The sequence below is a fragment of the Oryctolagus cuniculus genome, chromosome 7, assembly GCF_051225735.1.
Source record: "Oryctolagus cuniculus isolate XC-2025 breed Fujian yellow rabbit chromosome 7, ASM5122573v1, whole genome shotgun sequence".
Classification (NCBI taxonomy): domain Eukaryota; kingdom Metazoa; phylum Chordata; class Mammalia; order Lagomorpha; family Leporidae; genus Oryctolagus; species Oryctolagus cuniculus.
Window position 1 is genome coordinate 110,456,165 of NC_142873.1, and position 10,537 is coordinate 110,466,701.

General features: G+C 45.7%; 1 long non-coding RNA gene across 3 annotated transcripts; it reads left to right on the top strand.

The window, feature by feature from the left end:
- The first annotated feature begins 687 nt into the window (after window positions 1-687).
- LOC149125686 (uncharacterized) lies at window positions 688-6,089 on the top strand. 3 transcript variants are annotated; one of them, XR_016236749.1, is made up of 3 exons: window positions 688-765; window positions 1,270-1,444; window positions 5,362-6,089. It is a non-coding gene; the product is annotated as an uncharacterized LOC149125686 (long non-coding RNA). The 3 variants fall into 3 exon arrangements; XR_016236751.1 differs by lacking the exon at window positions 5,362-6,089 and adding an exon at window positions 3,754-3,796; XR_016236750.1 differs by lacking the exon at window positions 5,362-6,089 and adding an exon at window positions 1,920-2,001.
- The last annotated feature ends 4,448 nt before the right edge of the window (window positions 6,090-10,537 follow it).

A 10,537-nucleotide genomic window follows, 5' to 3' on the forward strand; every position in this document is an offset into this window, starting at 1 on the left:
CTATCACAGATCGCAAGTTCAAATGATTTCGGTGCCCTCTGGAAGCCCTGTTTTCATAGTGAGCTGATTACGAATGACAATATTATAAGGGCTTTAATTGAGATTCTACAAACAATTTGCACCCTGGATTTACAAACCTAATATATTCAGAAGTGTGAATGCTGCTGACACTATTTTTTTTTTTTCTGAAGGCAAAGTGCCGCCACTTCAGCTAGCCAATGCACTTCCGTCCTTGCTACCATCTTAGTCATCCTGGACCCTAGGCTGCCGACAGTTCTGCGGGGCAGAAAGCACCTTTTGCCTTCTGAAGCAAACCTCAACTACGGAAGCTCTGCGCCTCCCTCACCCACAGCCCCCGTCCCCATCACCTGCAGAGAAAAGCTGGAGACCTACTCCAGTCCTGGACATAAATGAGTCAGGAACACAGGTGCCGATACTCGCATTAGTACTGCCTTAGGCAAGCCGCTTAATTCCTCTTACCCTGCCCTGGAATCAAGGGAGGATAAAATCCTTCTACACTCAACCCACAAAATTGATGTTTGCCTAGAATTAATTAAGTGATGTCAACGGTTTAAAAAGTCAAAAGGAGCACTTGAAAATGCAAGATGTTTTTATTAAACCTGCTTTTTAATATCATGGAGAAACAGCTGAATCAAATGTTAATAGTATTAAGACTCAGCACTCATTGAGTAATATATATGCCAAACCCTGGGCAAGGTGCCTTAAATGCAAGGTTGCATTGAAGTCACAGACAACTCCTAGGAGGTGAGTACTGTTACTAAGCCCATTTTACAGATAAGAAAAACTGAGGCTTGAAGGAATAAATAACACCTAAGGCCCTACAGCAGGAAACAAAAACTCATCATCCCATAGATAGAATCTACAGTGGAGATATTTGCAGCTTTTACTGGATTTGTAGCCCCGTCTTTAAGAATAGAGGGAGAGGTGTGGCGTGAGCAGCTCCTTGGCGGCTACCACTGCAAATGGAGGCCGCGCCACTCTTGCAGGGATCGGTCCCGAGCTGAAGCAGCCTAACTTTCCCACGTGCTCAGAGGGAAGGAGCTGGCTTATCTGTGAGGAATTTTGAGTTGGCATCTAGGAAGCAGCACATTGGAGGGATCGTGTTTATTTCATCCTCTTTTTTCTGATTTTTGGCAACTACTATGCCCTGAAAACCTAGGTAACAACGAACAAGGGCTAAAGGGCACGTGTGAGCTCACCCTACTGCTGTAGCTAGCGGTAGGAAGCAGGATGCCTTGTCTCCCACAGAGGCTGCAAGGCACCGCTGTTGCAACCCGGAGAAGGAAGTTTTTGCCTTCTTTGCTCGGCTCTGATGAGATGAAGTACAGCTGCTCCAAATCGGTGGCCGAAGCCCAACCCGCTGAGAGAAATGGCTGTCCGAGCACGAATATTTCAGAATCTCCGAGTTGCACACTCGCTACAGGTAATTTATAGCCTAAACTCACTGGATTCCCTTCCAAGATGGTCTATTTAATCAAAGTTAACTGGTGAAAATTATGAAGGCTCTTAATTGAGCTCGCCTGCGATGGGCTTTGACAACAGCAGTGCGAACACGGCAGAAAATAACAAAATGAATAAACTACAATTTTCTCTAGTTCCATTTCAAATATGACGTCTGGAATGAAGAGTTGAGATCTCTAGGTGGTGATCTTCATGCATAGTATAGTGTTTGTCCTGAATTTCATTGCTTTGAAAAAAGGCATGAAAAGTCTTGATTTAGTTGGCGTTTAATGTGATTTTTATATAACTTCTGTGATATAAGCAGTCGCAATGGGAATCAGCAGGGAAACTTAAAGAGCAGTAAAACCTTCAGCTATTGTTCTTTCTGGGCTCTGATTGGCTTGCTGGGTATACAAAGCTGAAAAATCCCAGTTCACATACACCTACTCTATTCGTAGACACCCATAATGATTGAGTGCGGGCCAGCACCACCCCTCTCCCAGCCAGCCAGCCAGTGAGAACGAAGAGGAGACAATAGGTATGTTGGAACAGCAACAAAGAATGTGTTGCTGTAAATCACGTTCCATTTCTGCATAGCTGGGGATAGTAATGCACCAGCCATAGGCGAGTATATTAATGTCTCCCGCTATCCAGAAATGAAAAATCATGCACAACAATACACTCTTGATTGTTATTCCAAGATGGCTTTTTTAGTATTAGATTCTTTGCTTTATTTTTTTAAAAAGCAAAATGCATATTTTATTATTATTTAAAAGCAATTTCTCCCTTCGTTTGGGTCCATAAGCATTGCTTTCCAGCAGACAAATACATTGTCTTCCCTGTGCACTGACTGACGAGGGATGTGCTTAAAACTCAGAGATGCTAGGTTTCTGGAGCCCTTAATGATATCAGAAGGAAGGTATCATATAAATGACCAGGGACTTCCCTACACCTAATCAATTTGAGTTTGGAAAATTATTTGAACTGTGTGGAAACATAAAATGTAATACGGCAGCCACACATTACATTTACATGTTTTAAATATGCTTAACCATGCATTTAATTTAGATTTAATGAAACAGTTATCATATGCATCCAAAACATCAGTGTTATTAAAAACAAATTTATGGAGGATTAACAGCTGTGTTATATGTCTATACCTACCTATGCCAGAGTTGTTCATTCTCAATAATGTGGTTTTAATCATTAACTTCTGTTTATTAAGTGCACAATAATTGAGTAATTCTACTGAGTGAGATTGATTAGGGTACTCCTTAGTTTGGATAAATACCAATTGATAATTTAAATTGTATGAAACTGGCTCTGAAATCTATGTTATACCCACTACTTGCATATTTATTCTAGTTTTCAAGATTCCTAATCAGTCAGTGTGAGGCTAATAGAACCACAATGTGAACTCTGAGCTGTGTATCCGTGGGATGCACCTGCCATTATTATCGACAATCAGGGAAGATATCAACATCTAGCAAAGGTTAAAATGATTTTTCATTGAGTTTTCTTTCTCTTTTTCTCCACTTTTCCGTAGGAAGAGTAATTTAGAAAGGCTGCAGTTGGTGGGGGGGAGGCGAGAAAAGCAATGAAGAACAAATTGCTGTACATGAAGTTTCGTTTTTGAATAGCTAGGGAGATTAATTCACTTGACTGCAACTGGTTCATTACTACACCCAGCTACCCAAAAATGAAATATCACGTATGGTACCGTCTTTGCCCCATAGGTCATAATACGATAGTGATCACAGCAGGGCTGGGCTTGATTATGGAAAATGAGACCCCAGTCAATGCTCTCAAACACCCCCTGCCTGCCAAGGAGCTATCCGGGTGCTGTAATTGTGTTTACCTATTACCATGCCTTTATTTCATTACTTTGGACTTGCGGGATGCTATAAAACGAGACAGAATTTTGGAAGGTTCTGGAAGCTCTTACACGGAATGCTGTGTTTAGGGAGAACTTCTTCCTGCATTCTTGGAGCAAATCATTTATGTCTTCCTTCACCTAAATTTTATGGCATATTCTCAAAGCCCTCCCCAACGGATAAAGCAAAACAGGAAACGAGTAACCTTCTACTTGAAACCGGAAGCATAGTCCTTCCGAGAGCCACCAGCCTTGTTGCTTCATTTTTCTTCAGATGGGTGAAGATTAATCCATGAGTCAGGAATCTTTGCCTCAGCTCCATTCCAGCAGCTAATTATAGAATTCTGATTATCCTACCTCTAGCTTGTCCTTGGTAATGATGTATACTACAACTAGCTGAACATTTACTCTTTTGCCAGGTGCTGGCATTATCCCCTTTGACGTCCACAGCAAGCTGCAAGGTAGGCAGTGACAAAACCTAACACTTATTGAGCAAGTTTTAGGCCATAGGCACAGTCCAGAGAACATCTGTTCTCGAAAATTATATGTTCTACCAATGTAAGGGTTTGGTACTCCTATCAAGCCCATTTTAAAGATGAGCAAACTAAAGACTAGAATGGATCGAAGGATTTCCCAGCATTACAAAGTCAGTACGTAGAATAAGCAGGCAGGGACCCAGGTAATCTGGCTCCTGAAACCCGATGCCCCTCCAGCAGGAGTTGTTACTCCTGTTTTAAAATGAGAAGCAGAAGCAGAATAGTGGGAAAACTTTGTCAAAGTCACACAGTGCCTTTGACAGCCTAAAAGCTGAGCTCGAAGCCCAAGGATGCCAGATTCCAAACTGAGAGCCCTTTACCCTCCAGCGTGCACACCACATTTCTCTCATTGCCCGATGATATGGGTGGTTATCCGTTTGAATCTATCCACATGTCTAGCACCCCTGAGGGCTAGGATTCTATTTTACTATCTGTATCTGCCAGCAGTCTGCACGTAATATGCACCTGACTCTTAGCACTTGCTCAATAAACACACAGCTGTCGGAATCGAGATCTTTGATGACCCCCCCCCATGCACTACAGGTAGAGTTGGTGCCCTCCCTATACATATACACAGTGTGCTCACCAGCTCATCTTCATTGCTTTGGGATAGCACATTCCACACTAAACTATACTTATCTGCACATAGAGTGTAGTGCTATTCACTCAAGTGGGAATTCCCCTGGGGTTAAGAAAAAATGGCTTGTTCATCTTAATCTCTGTGTGGCCCGGCACTGGCCCTGACACATAAGAGGTGTTTGTGGTGGAGACTGCACACTGCTTACCTGTAATCTCTTTCCTTTTCTTCCTGGACACAGAGGCTATAGCATGTTCAGGCCTACTTATAGTTAGGTGCAGCCGCCTGAGTGTTGGCCGTGGCAATGAGAACAGATGATACGTGCTATCTGTAGACCAAGATTTTTAAGAAATGGGGAAGCTCCCCCTCAATTCTCTTTTCTGCCTAGGGGATTCAGATAACAGCACTGCTGTATGAGCCGCAAATGGAGCAAAACTGGGTCCCTGAATGATTGGATCGAAGGGAGCTACCTGCCGACCAGCAATGCTAGGAACTATTACATGAGTGGAAATCAAGTGATAGGCTTTGTGGCTCACTGTATGCAAGGGCACTTCAAAGAGTCTGGGGAGCAGTGAGCACTGAGCTGGTGGGTAAGAAGTGGTGACTGGGGCAGGCATGGGGCCCAGCGGGTGAAGCCACCACTTGCAACACCAGCTCCCCATATTTCAGAGTGCCAGCCACTCTGTGTTTCCAATTCCGCTTTCTCTTGAAGTGCCCCAGGCATTGCAGGAGTTTGGGGAATGAACCAGTGATGGAAGAGCTATCTGTTTGTGTCCTCTCTCTCGCTCTTGCTCTCGCTCTCTCTCTGACATTCTGCCTTTTGAATAAATAAACAAATCTCTCTCTCTCTCTTTTTATTTATTTATTTATTTATTTACTTTACTTTACTTTACTTTTTGTCTGACATCTTCCAGGGCTGGGGTGGTCGCTGCTCTACTCTGCATCTCACCATGCCACCAAAGATAGCAAGAAGAAAAATGCCGGAAAATCGGCCAAGAAAGATAAGGACCCCAAGAAGGAACCTGGAGGCAAGGCCAAAAAGAACTGGCCCAAAGGCAAAGTTCGGGACAAGTTCCATGACCCAGTTTTGTTTGACTAAGCTACTTAGGACCAGCTCCACGAGGAAGCTCCGGCTACAAGCTCATAGCTCCCACTGTGGTCGCTGAGAGACTGAAGATGCACGGGTCCCTGGCCAGGGCAGCCCTGCAGGAGTCCTGAGAAAAGGATTTCCAAACCGGCTTCAAAGTGCAAAACTCAAGTAACTTACACTCGAAATACCAAGGTGATGTCCCAGCTGCCCGGGACCATGAATTGTACGTTTGGAAAAATAAAACCACTGAATGGATGTGAAAAGAAGCTGGTGAAGACGTCACAGTCCACATCAGAGTACTTGGGCTCAATACCCAGCTCAGCTCCTGGCTCCAGCTTCCTGATGCTGCAAACCCTAGGTGTCAGCATGTGGTGGCTCAAGCAGGTGGAGCCCTGCTGCCCACGTGCAAGACCCAGTTTGACTTGCCAGCTTCGGGATTCAACCCCAGCCAAGTCCTGGCTATTGTGGGCACTGAGGGAGTGAACCAGCAGATGGGAGTTCTGTCTGTATTGCTCTGTATCACTCTCTCTTGCTTTCTTGGTCTCTTTCTCTCTGCCTCTCAAATAAATAAACAAAAATTTTTAAAAGTTTGTGAGAAAATAGAATGAAAAGTTTATGCAAGAATGTTGAAATCTACATATAGATTTTTCATAATAAACATTATCCATGAAGATTTTGAAGAACTCTTATATTCATGGATTTCAAAATATTTTTGTAACAAAATAAGCTTTTTTAAAAAATCTTGAGCATATCCATTTTTTTAAGATTTATTTATTTGAGAAGCAGAATTACAGAGAGAGGGAGAGAAAGAGAGCGAGAGGTCTTCCATCTACTGCTTCACTCCCTAAATGGCTGTAACAGCCAGAGTTGAGCCAATCTGGAGCCAGGAGCTTTTTCCAGATTTCCCACATGGGTGCAGGGTCCAAAGCACTTGGGCCATCTTCTACTGCTTTGCCAGGCCATTAGCAATGAGCTGGATTGGAAGTAGAGCAGCCAGGACTCAAACTGGCACTCATATGGGATGCCTGTAATGCAGGCAGAGACGTAACCTAATACGCCACAGTGCCGGCCCCGTATTCATGTAATTTTTAAATTTTTTATTTCAGAGGCAGGGAAACAAACAGACAGGTCCCATCTGCTAGCTCATTGCCCAAATGCCTGGGCTGGTCCAGGCCAAAGTTAGGAGCCAGGAGCTTAATCTGGGTCTTCCACATGGTTGGCAGGGACCAAATTATTTGCGCCAACACCTGCTGCCACCCAGGGTCTGCACTGTCAGGAAATGAGAGTCAGGAACTGGAGGCAGGAATTGAACCCAGGCACTCTACACTTGACCTTAGCCAAAAGGCCAAGAAGCAATGACCCCAGACACTCTGATATGGGATATGGATGTCCTCCTAACCACTAAGCTAAGTCCCTGTCCCATAAACATGTCTTTTCAAGTATGCTGGTATTTGGGGTCTATTTATTACAGGAGCTACCATTATCCTAAGAGAGCATTTGATTGATGATGACTGGATAACACTAATTCTCAACATCAGCATGCTGTTTTAGTTGGAAGAGGTAACAATCCTATTTGTTTAAGAGTATAGCCTATTGGTTTCCCACCCAAACTAATACATGTCAAGAACCAAACTCACGTGCCCTCTGAGAAAATGTAGTTTTTAGACAGTTGAGAGATTTGTCCAATGTCGTCCAACAGCTTGGTAGGAGAGGCTGGCCTGGCCTCCTGACTGCCACATTGCATCAGCAAGTCAGCAAACAGCTGATTGCTACATGTGTTTTAAAGAAAAATACCCTAAGGGATTCTCACTTGAAGCTAATGTTTTCACTCTTCTGTGTGAACACAGACCCAGGTCAAAGCTCAATCTTCTGACTACAATTCTGGTACTCGCTCTTTAGGATATCTTGGCACAGCCAACAGAAATACAAATCTTACAGCCCAAGGAATGGTGCTTTTCCAGATCATATCTAAAAATATTCATGTGTGGTGCTATGTATTTACCTTAAAAATAGCTTTACACTTTATCGCAAAATGAATGCGTGCTTGCCATAGAAATTTAGAAAATAAAAATGAGGAAGAAGAGGAGGAGGAGGAAGAGGAGGAGGAGGAAGAGGAGGAAAAAGAAGAAACAAAAAAAGGCTGGCGCCACGGCTCAATAGGCTAATCCTCCGCCTAGCGGCGCCAGCACACCAGGTTCTAGTCCCGGTCGGGGCACCGGATTCTGTCCCGGTTGCCCCTCTTCCAGGCCAGCTCTCTGCTGTGGCCAGGGAGTGCAGTGGAGGATGGCCCAAATGCTTGGGCCCTGCACCCCATGGGAGACCAGGAAAAGCACCTGGCTCCTGGCTCCTGCCATCGGATCAGCGCGGTGCGCCGGCCGCAGCGCGCCGGCCGCGGCGGCCATTGGAGGGTGAACCAACGGCAAAGGAAGACCTTTCTCTCTGTCTCTCTCTCTCACTGTCCACTCTGCCTGTCAAAAATAAAAAAATAAAAAAATAAAATAAAAAAAAAGAAACAAAAAAAGGAGTCAGGGGTGGATGTCTGGCAGAGCGGTTAAGACCCCACACCCCATTTTGGAGAGCCTGGGCTTGAGTCCTGGCTCCCGTCAATTCTAGCTTCCTTCTAATGCACGCCCTGGGAGGCAGCCGCTGACGGCTCAAGTATTTGGGTCCCTGACACACACATAGGAGACTGGGACTGAGTTCCCAGCTCCTGGCTCCCAACTGGCCCAACCCCCCGCTGCTGCAGGTATTTGGAGAGTGAATTAGAGGATCTCTCCTCTCTCTCTCTCTCTCTCTCTCTCTCTCTCTCTCTCCAGGCCTTTCATATAAATACAAAGTTATATAATATACATAATGAATACAAATTTTTAAACAGAAAACAAAATCAAGCTCACTCAAACATGTATGAGAGAATCATGCTGTCCCTCCACAGCATGGTGTTCAGAGACCGCGCAGCATTGCGCTACATGAACATATCTGAGCTTATTGACTGAGGACCTACATGCACCTGCTGTCAATAAAACAGACCACAGTCTCCGGAGAGATCAGAGCCATGGACGTAGCAGTCTTATGTCATTGATTTATTCACGTAACAAATACCCTCTCAGCACCAGACACTGCGCCAGGTGCGGGGAGCACCTCCTTGCGGGGGCAGCATCCCTGCAGCAACAGTGATCCCTGTGTGACACACGGCTCTTGGGCTTCTCTGCCCCTTCATCCCTCTCTTTCCTGTTTTTTTTTTTTTTTGAAGAATTTTATTTATTTGAGAGGCAGAAAAATACAGAAACAGCATTCCCAGCCCCCTGGTTCACTCTCCAAATGCTCACAACTGCCCCAGGCCAGGGGCTGAAGCTGAGGACTCAGTCCGGGTCTCTGAATGTGGGTGGCAGAAACCCAATTACTGGAGCCATCACCGCTGCCTCCCAAGATCTGTATCAGCAGGAAGCTGGAGTGAGGAGTAGGAGCCAGCCACAGAACCAGGCACCCCAGGATGAGACGCACGTTTATTGATTTGTTTTTTATTTGTTTGCTTATCTGAGAGCCAGAGTTACAGAGAGAGAGGAGAGAGAAAGAGAGAGATCTTCCATCCGCTGGTTCACAGTTGGCCACAACAAGGCTGGGCCAAGCTGAAGCCAGGAGCCAGCAGCTTCATCTGAGTCTCCCATGTGGGTGCAGGGACCCAGAGACTAGGGCCATCCTCCACTGCTCCCCCAAGTGCATTAAAAGGGAGTTGGATCAGAAGTAGAGCAGCCAGGACTTGAACCAGCACCCATATGGGATGTCGGCTCTGCAGACCACGGCTTAACCCACTGTACCACAGCACCAGCCCCCGGGAACACGGGCATCTTAACCACTGGGCCCAATGCCCACCCCATCCTTCACCCATTTTACAACACAGCCAACATCACATTAGGAATGGATAAGAGCTCAAAAGAAAAGCTTTGTTGCTTTTTGTTTGTTGGTTCACCTTCAAGAATCACATAGTTCTATTGAATGAAAGCCAGAGAAACAGTAAGAACCCATGGCAGGTGGCATTGTTTATTCAGTTTCCCCTTTCCTCACTGTCCTTCCCTGACCTCCGGTGTTTAGGGTCTGTTCCTTACCCCCATGGACTTCGTGCTTAGCCATGTGACTCACACTGGCCAGTGGAACAGGTGCAGATGGAAAGGACAGCGTTCCAATTCCACACGGAGGCTGTAAGAGGCAATGCCTGTTTCTGCCATTAGGAAATGAGAGTCCTCCCCTGTGCGCCTGCACGGCGCCATCAGAAGACTGTGCCTTCCACAGGTGCCTGGTGCTCCCTCAGGGCTCCAGAACAAGAGATACATGGAGTGAACCTGAACTTGGCCTGTAGCTTACTGCAGAGCCTCTGCAGGCACCCACAGACCTCCCAGCAAGAAATAATCACCTGCTATGGCCAGCCCCTGATGTTTGGGGGCTGTTTGCTGCAGCACTTTGTCATAGCAACAGTTGACTAACACAGGACTTCATGAAATAAAGCCTGCCCTTGCAAAGGTCTACCTGAAGTGTCATGTCCTCCAGGAAGTGTTTCAAGACACTCCCCATTCCTGTCTGCTCTGCCAATCAGAATGCATCTCCCCCAGTATCTTGCTTGTGTCTGTTGCATCTGACATGGCCTGCAGCCTGCCTTTCATACACATGGAATTGTAGCTGTGTCTACTTTTTTTCCTGGAACATAAAGTGATTTTGGTTTTTGTTTTCTTGAGGGTGTGGCACTCATCACAAGGTCTGTAGACTCTGCAGTGCCTGGCATGTAGCAGATGCTCAAAACTGTTTAATCAAATGCATGAATGAGAAGTTCTCCAGAAAATGTGGGTAGACTGGAAAGGAGCAAGGACGTGTGGTCCTGCCCCTTGAGATGAGCGTGGATTCCAAAGGCAGGGACACAGACACCATCCTTGTGGGAGGTACGCATGGAATCCCAGGCTCCTGGCTTGGGCCTGGCCCGGTTCTACTGTTTTGGGCATTTGGGAGTGAGC